Genomic DNA, 8,985 nt, shown 5'->3' with positions numbered 1-8,985 from the left:
GCAGTTGTGGAACCTTCTTGAGCAAGTCATCGGTTGATCCCCATTCCTTGTGTCCAATCTGCAGGGGACATGATTGCTCACAAGTTTCTCTCTGTGAATAATGTAGGAAGTGAAAGGTATACAGCACGAGAATGGAGAAGTCTAAGCATGACTCCTGGTCAAACCTCTTCCTCCCACCCCTTGTACCTTGCCTTCTGACCCTTCACTGTTGGCTCCCTCTGAGGGTGATGCAAAGAAGGGTGACATTCTTAATCTAAACTTGGGAGGCAGAAGCCCAACCTGTTTCCCCTAGAGCAACAGGTGGACTTACTCCTCAGAGCCAGTCTTTTGAACCCTTTCAACATGTTGACCATAGTGATGATGCCCAGGGAATTTATGCCTATCTTTGGGTTTGGAGGGTACTCCTTCCAAGATCTAACAGCTGTCTCAGCTGTTAGATCTTGCCAGCTCGTGTAGAGGGGTGGCCGTTCTAGTTGTATCTGCCTGTGCCACCCTTGTGTGTGGGGATCTCCTTCCATGCTCGGAATTACATACATTCTGTGTCTTGCCAACATAACTTAAAAGACAAAATCTGATGAATGGGATTTTGTCTATTCACGATAACCCTTGGACACCTGAGTTAAAATACTCACCTGTTCATAAATTCTCACAAGATTTCTTTTTATAAAATGAGCACAAGATTTTGGTCTTTTTTCTTGTCACCACGTGCCCCTTAGCATTTCAACATGCACAAGACTTTAAGCAGGCTGTGGCTAAGTAGTGCACGCCATTCGAGCCTAGCAGCTAAGAGTGAAGCTAGTCTTGTGTCTGAAGATTAGGAAAGACCACTAGAGTAATCTCATGCCCAGGATTGAGTGAGTGCTATGACGAGCACTCGATCATAAGATAGCGTCAAATTCCTTTTATATTCATCAAGGGAAACAGGCACCAATATTGGAAATTATTTCACTATGCTCATGGGCCACTGAGGACATGCGCTTGCATGTAGATAAATTGCACGCTCCATCTAACACTCACACTGATTACAACGTGCTATCAGGATAGTTAGAAACAAAGCAATCATTTGTCTTTGACTGAGTTTTACGAGCCGTCTTCCTTGGACCACCACCAATTTCAAGAGAAGTGCTTTGGTAATAAGAAGTGCTTTGGAATGCCGCCATATAAGCTCTCTTACCTAGCCCCAGTTGCTAGAGAATCCGCCAACCCTCGCTTAATATAAGTGAATGCATTCACTGGTAGGGGAATGGTTTCCGGAGTCTTCTGGGGCTCAGGTCCGGGAACTCTTCCCCATATCATGGACTGCTGGAAGCTCACACCCAGGAGGGCACAGATGATTAATAATGCCCGATCTATAACATCACAGGAGATCTCGTACCGAACAAATCAAGAACCACAGAGAGAGAGAGAGAGAGAGAGAGAGAGAGCACAAAAAAGCTGGTACAATCCCATGACCCTCTTATACTAAACAAGTCATGAGTTTAGGCTCTTTGAGACTATTAAAGGATGACCATGCCATCCCTTCAGTGGCTCAGGATTCACCCCTGTTGACCAAGGATAGCACATTAAGTCAATTTCCAGGATGAGAAAGGATAACTATGGGAAAGGGAAACCTTACAAATACCACCCAGGTTCTGGTTCTGGTGAGGAAAGGGGTTCTGCCAGATAGATGACAGCAGCCCTCTTCAGAGCAGAGTGATATGTCTCCAGCCCCAAGACAGAAGAAATCAATTGACACTGGTTTCTTAGTCACTGGATTTAGGTCCCACATCAACCAAAGCCAAAGATTCAGAAAAAGTCTTAGCCCTGATAAGGTAAGAGAATGAGTTAAGAAAACAAATCCAGACTCCAAAGTAGGGAAGGAATCTGTCAATCGAAAGACTCTGTGCTCCGCAGAGTGCAAAACCTATTCTGGAGCTAGCTTGATCTAAGTTGGTAATAAAAGTACTTAGGACCATAGAATCTCAGGTCTCAGGCCACAGGAATTCCTTAAGGGGGCCGGCCGGGCAATGCCGATTTTTAATGACAGGACTTTGACATTCATACCACTTAATAAGGTGAATTAGGACATTTCCAAACTGCATAGGATTTTTGCCTCTGCCCTTCGGTTTTGCGACGCCGTGGTGATTTATCCTGAAAATTAGTGTTTTTCAAAATCTATCTCATCCCTTGATAATTATTACTAAGATCTGGGATTACTACCCTATATAGACCTCCAATAATGTAAAGAGTTTTTTTCTAAAAGTATTTTTTGCCAGATATGAATTTTTTCATTATGGTGAAAAAAAATAAACTAAAAATCAGGGAAAAAAATATGAAAAAAAATTGGAAAAAGGGCTTCATTTCATTGTTTTATAATGTTTCTAAGTTATATACCAAATTTCAATGCTATATCTTTGAAACTAAGAGAGACTATTGAATTTGAAGGTAAAAAAGTATAGTTTTGAGATACTGGTGTTCGAAGGTTTTCTTTGTATTTTTACAAAAACAATATTAATAAATCATGATTATTATGAATTTTATGTTCTTTTTTTGGGTATTAATAAAAGAAAACAGAGCCATTTATCATAATTCAATCATAAATGAAGATCCTTTTGCTCAATATCTTGCTTCTTTTTTCTCCTCTGAGGCAAGGCAGCCCCCCCCCCCCTCTCTCTCTCTCTCTCTCTCTCTCTCTCTCTCCTCTCTCTCTCTCTCTCTCTCTCTCTCTCTCTCTCTCTCTCCAATATTACCCTCTTCTGAACTCTTAATAGAGCAAATTTTCATCTTCCTTATGTTAGCAAGATGTTGGAATTGTCTTTTCCTCTTTGAAATGATAAAATTCTTTCCGAAAACGAGAAAAACAAATGTAAAAATGAGTGAATGTCAGAGGTCAAACTCAGGCATGTACTTTCTCAGGTTTGTGGTAGGACTGAAGGGCGAAGGGTGCAATAATACATCATCTACGACTCGTGGAAGTTATAAAGATGCCATTGTTCACAATTTCTTTTACATTAAAATGTAATAATTATAAAAATTTACGGTAACAGAAGAAATACTGCATTTTCTTGTATGGTTTATTGAGTTACTTTTACTAATTACCCTGTAACTATGAAAATAAAGTAATACCTTAAGATACAAGTGTCCCAACATACGAGAAATTTGAGATACAAGGAGAGTTCCTAGCAAATTTTTGTCGTGAGATACGAGGTATTTCCCTATGCGGCTGCCTGGTGGCCGAATGTGCGAGAGGCTTCTCACCAGGACAGCATCGCTCGGTCTTTCCCATCGGATGTCTGTCGCATAAAGTTATCTCCGAGCATCAGCCGTAGTGTTTACTTTTTTTACGTGTATTTTGCGTTAATCAGTGCAGAATTAATTGAAACAAGCAAATGGGTCCAAAGCAAGCGAGTGCAAACAAGAGTAGTGAAAAGAAAAAGCGTATGATGACAGTGGAGATGAAGCTAGATAAGTTCCTTTTAAAAAGGCCGTCAAAAAGTGAAAGCGATGCAAGAAGAGCCAAGCTTGAAGAAGAAAAGTAAAAAAAAGGGAAATGAAAACAAAATTAGAATTAAGTTTAGTGTAACGTAAGATTAACATTTTATTTTTAAGTGTGTGTACAGTAAGCTAATTTCATTCAAGTTAAATTTAAAGTTAAGGTTATGTTACGTAGTGTTACAAAAGTGTTGCGCACCAAACGTGTTGCCATCAAGTCTCTCCCCCTTGTCCTCTCTCCCTCCTCCTCCTCCGCACACACCGCCGTTAGCCGCTACCGTCTGTCTCGAAGGTAAGAACTCCATAATAATGTTAAATTTCATTGAGCATCATAACCAGTTCATAGGTATTTGTTATTTTGTTAGTGTAGAATGTTAATTAGAACAATCAAAAACATGTTTTTGCACTGTATTAAGGAATTTTGACGAAGGAAAAATCTATTTCTGGGCGAGAGTATACGTCGCTTAAGATTTCAAGGACGCTTGTTCAGCGTGCCAAAGAAACGCTCAGACAAACGGGGAGTAATCCTGGACCTGTCTCGTTTAAATTCCTTCATTGTTCGTTGCTACGCGGGAAATCTGGGCATTGTCTGACCAGATTAGCGAATCGTCTAGATAGGCTACTACCTGTGTCCCCTGAGTCCGAAGCTCTTGAATTACTGTCTCTGCTAGTTTGGTGAAGATTCTGGGTGTTATGTTGAGCCCCAATAGCATCACTTTGAATGCATAGGCTTGTTTGCCTAGCTTGAAGCCCAGAAAAGGACGAAAATGCCTTGCTATTGGAACGTGATAGTAGTAGGCATCTGTAAGATCGATGGAGGTGGTGACGGCCCCATGGGGAAGTAAGGTCCGCACCTGCGAGACGGTAAGCATATGGAATTTGTCGCAACGAATGAAGGAATTTAAACGAGACAGGTCCAGGATTACTCTCCGTTTGTCTGAGCCTTTCTTTGGCACGCTGAACAAGCGTCCTTGAAATCTTAAGCGACGTATACTTTCACTGGGCGGCACAGGTCGGAGCCCAGAAATACTGTTTTTAGGGTTTTTTCCAATGGGAACGGATTAATTTTTTTAGGTATTTTATATGGGAAAATTTCATCTGAGATACGAGCAAATTGACACACGAGCTTGGTCCCGGAACGCATTAAACTCATATCTCAAGGTATTACTGTAAGAGGAATTTTGAGATATTTCGTATTCGCATTCTCTATTGCCATACGAAGCTCAGTGGATTTTTTCAGGATTTTGTGTTTTTCTTCCTATACCCCCATATATTGGCATTCCGGCCGGCCAGCCAGCCCCTTTGAAGGTGAGTTAGTCCTCAAACATCTTGCCTCCTCCACTCCTTATTCAGAGGCAGTTTTATGCCAGCAAAGAAGCCAATGGAGGAGTATTTTACAACTTTCCCAGGGGATTTCAAGAGAGACACTGGCATCTCGGTCTACAATATTTTGGCCTAAGAGCTGCCAACATGAAGGCTACAGCCATGTCTACCCTTCAGGCAACATCCTGGTTGGATCATTGGTCAGGTACACTAGCTTACTTGGCCACTAATAAGGATCTATCGGACTCGAAGAAGAAAAACTAGTTGACAGACCTGGTGTTCTCTAGGTCAAAGGTGGTCACATGTCTAGCACACCAGTCAGCAAACCAATGGACGAACTGGGTCCTTAAATGGAAGGATTCTGTAGCCCCCAAGTTTTCCAAACAAATCGACCAAAGAGAAGCTTTGGCACTGTGAAATGCTCTCATGAGCCAAAGTGCTCCCCTTTTCTTACAGAAGACAGGGTGAGAAGTGGAGAAGGTCCAGCCAGAAATTTTTCTTCCAACAAGCAGTGTTCTTCAACACATCAACAACAATCCCTAAGGCAATAACGACGGCTTTAAAATCTGCCCTCAAGAATGCAGGGAGTGGGTTGAAAGTGACAACTCCTGCCTTCTCCTCCTCTTCTAGAAGAACTTTCAACCCTGCTCTTCCTTTTTGTTCTTGTTGTGGCTAGATAAAGAAGAGGAAGAGGTAGAAGAAGAGCCAGATACTGTTAGGGAGAGAAACCTCCCTCCAACTGTCATGAGTGGAAAGGATACTTGATGTTGCACAAGGTGACTGTACCCGCTTAAAAAGGAAAGGATGGTAGATGTCCTTTGTCACGTGTACCATATACAGTTCACCGGCTCTCCTCCTCCGTTTAAGTTCCTAAGGGGTTATCATTCTATCGGATAAGTTCTCAGGAGGACCAAATTCTAACATTAAAGATCTAGAAGATGCTGGACACTGGTATCCTGCAAGTACACTAGTTCCAAGATGGGCCTCGAGGCTTCTTCAAGGGACTAGAGACTGGTGATCGACCTCTCCATTCTAAACGGATTTGTCCAACAAATACCATTCAAGATGAAGATGGCGAGCACAGCAAGACAAACCAAGCCATCAGAAGGAACGACTTCACGATATCAATAGATCTAAAAGACATTTACTTTCATATCACCATCCATCAGTCAAAGTTCCTCTGCTTTTGCAAGTAGCAAGTTCTACCAATTCAAAGCTCTGTGCTTTGGACTGGTAACTGAGCTCAGGTATTCACAAACAGTCTTTGCACTTGTGTCTGTTTGGGCACACGCCAACGGGATCAGGTTACTAAGGCACCAGGATGATTGGTTGGTCTTTGCGAACTCAAAGAGGCAACTCCCTTAACATAGAGACAGGCTTCTTGCTTTTTGCTATAATCCAAATCAAAAGGACCTAACATCACACCGGACAAGACAATGATATACCCAGGCATGCACATAGATACGGTGGTAGGAAGGGTGTTCCTTTCAGACAACCGGATTGCCAGGCCCCAGATAATAGCTCACCCAATCCTTCATCACCAGTATCTTCCAGCCTGATGATGGTAACAAGTCTTGGGTAATCTGTTGTCTGTTGAAGAATTGTACCATCTCTTTCAACTACACGCTCACGCTCTCTTCGATTGTGCCTCGAGACACTGGAACCAGAGCACCGACTCTTCGTAGGTAGTAGGTAGGTTGGCACCTGCACACGTTGAGGTACTACCACTAGAGAGGTATTGGGTCCTTTGACTGGACAGACAGTACTACATTGGATCCCTCTTTCTGGTTACGGCTCATTTTGTTTTTGTCTACACATACACGAATAGTCTGGCCTATTCTTTCCACATTCTTCTCTCTCCTCTTACATCTGACAACACTGAGATTACCAAACAATTCTTCTTTGCTCAAGGGGTTAACTCATGGAATTAATTGTTCAGTGGCTAATTTCCTCTTGGTAAGGGTAGAAGAGAGACTAACTATGATAAGCAGCTCTTCTAGGCGAAGGACACTCCAAAATCAAATCATTGTTTTCTTGCTTGAGGGGACACTCAGGCACGCTGTTCTATTTCATTTCTCTCTCCTGTTTTTTTATAGTTTATATTTGAAAGATCGAATTTAATGTTATTCCTGTTCTTAGTATATTTTATTTTGATTTTTTATTGCTTCTCTAATGGTATTTTTTATTTCCTTGGATCCCTTTCTCTAGGCTATTTTTCTCTGGGCTATTTTTCTCTGGAAGATGCCTGCAGCACCTCTGGCAGAGGTGGCAGCATCACGGGGCAGATCCCTGGATGATCGACGTGGTCTCCATAGAGTATCGCATGCTGTTCATTAAATCTCTCCCTCCTCTGACTTGGGATCCAGTACACTTAAGCTTCTATGCGAGGGGATCTGCAAAGGATCTGGCGCTCCGGGCCGAAATCCAGACCATGCTACAGAAGGGCGCTCTCCAAGAGGTTGTGGACGGGTCTCCAAGCTTATACAGTCGAATTTTTCTAGCGAAAAAGTTGTCTGGAGGCTGAAGATTAGTCATCAATTTCTCTCCTCTGAACAAGTTGGTCCAACAGACTCCGTTCAGGATGGAGACGGCAGACACGGTCATCTAGGCAGTCTGACCAAGGGACTTCATGTACACACTGGATCTCAAGGATGCATATTTCCAGATTCTAATCCATCTGTCTTCAAAGAAATATCTCAGATTCACACACGAGGAAAAGAAATATTTGTTCAATGTTCTTTGCTTTGGTCTTGCGATAGTACCTCGGGGTCTTCACTAGGGTGTTCGCCCCAGAGTCATCTTGGTCTCCAAGACGTCGTGGACGGGTTCCCATGCTTTTACAGTCAAATTTTTCTAGTGAATAGGCCGTCTGGAGGCTAGAGACTAGCGTCAATATCTTTCCTCTGAACAAGTTTGTCCAACAGACTCCGTTGAGGATGGAGACAGCATACACGGTCATCTAGGCAGTTTGACCAAGGGACTTCATGTGCACTCTGGATCTCAAGGACGCATACTTCCAGATCCCAATCCATCTGTCTTCAAAGAAGTACAGTCGGACCTCGATTATCGTGATAGTTAGGTAACAGAGACAGCAGCGATAATTTATTACACTGGGGGGGGGTTAGCTCCTAACCTAAAATATCACTGCCCCTTGCCACAAGCTGGTGCCCGAGCTGATGATCAACACAGTAAATACTGCCTAATAGTTTTAATTGGGTTTCTACAACTGTTTATAATCATATGTACAGTGTACAGAACATTTGCACACCTGTACACTATGTACTGGACACAGTAAGGTTACAGTGCATTATTGTGCTAAGGTAAAGTTTACCGAGTCGTTGTCATCTCCTTACTGTTCTGTATAGCAAGTTATTCCTATCTAGTAATACTGTACTATAACCTAATATTCACTGGTACTGTAATGTATATTACTGTAATATATGTACAGTAGTATTACTACATTACAACTTAACTGTACTTACTATAAATGTCCGGTGTTTTCGTTCAGACGACTGTAGCCTATGTCGCCATTCTAGAAGCATGACGCAACTTATGTGTTGTCTCTTGCGCAGTATGTTATCTATGCGTTCTTAAACAAAAATACAGCTTACTTTATAAACTAAAAACTTAAATATCCCAATAATAATTATTTTTTTAATTAGAAAAACAAAATCTGTGCATTCGATCACTTTGCAACTGCTCTCTCTCTCTCTCTCTCTCTCTCTCTCTCTCTCTCTCTCTCTCTCTCTCTCTCTCTCTCTCTCTCTCTCTCTCTCTCTCTCTCTCTCATTCTAGAAAATTACGATTATTTGAATAGTCAATTGAGCTTTAATAAAACATATACCGTATATTACCGTGTAAAGGACAACCAGATGTAAACGGCAGGCCCCAAAATTTCCTTAAAAAAAAAGCGTTGTTGTCATATACTCCATGTAATGGACGTAAGGCAATTTCAAGGCCAACCTGTTACAGTACTACACTTTGGTTACAAATATTTTATGACACATATAATCTTTATCTATAATAATATCTTTACTAAAAACTCTAGTATCACTGATTATCACTTGCATGTGTGAATGCGTTCGTTTGTTCGTCATGATTGGCGATTAAACATAAACAAAAAATTTTGATTTAGGCGGCATTTTTAACCCTTTCACCCCCGGGCTATTTGGAAATTTCCAACCCTTAACC

The 8,985-nt window shown here is 41.7% G+C and overlaps 1 protein-coding gene across 1 annotated transcript in view; it reads left to right on the top strand.

Moving 5' to 3' along the window:
• LOC137640023 (VWFA and cache domain-containing protein 1) overlaps positions 1-8,985 on the top strand; it is a 447,337-nt gene that overhangs the window by 290,896 nt on the left and 147,456 nt on the right.

This window comes from Palaemon carinicauda, chromosome 4 (genome assembly GCF_036898095.1).
Source record: "Palaemon carinicauda isolate YSFRI2023 chromosome 4, ASM3689809v2, whole genome shotgun sequence".
NCBI lineage: Eukaryota > Metazoa > Arthropoda > Malacostraca > Decapoda > Palaemonidae > Palaemon > Palaemon carinicauda.
This window is presented reverse-complemented; position numbering and strand designations above follow the sequence as displayed.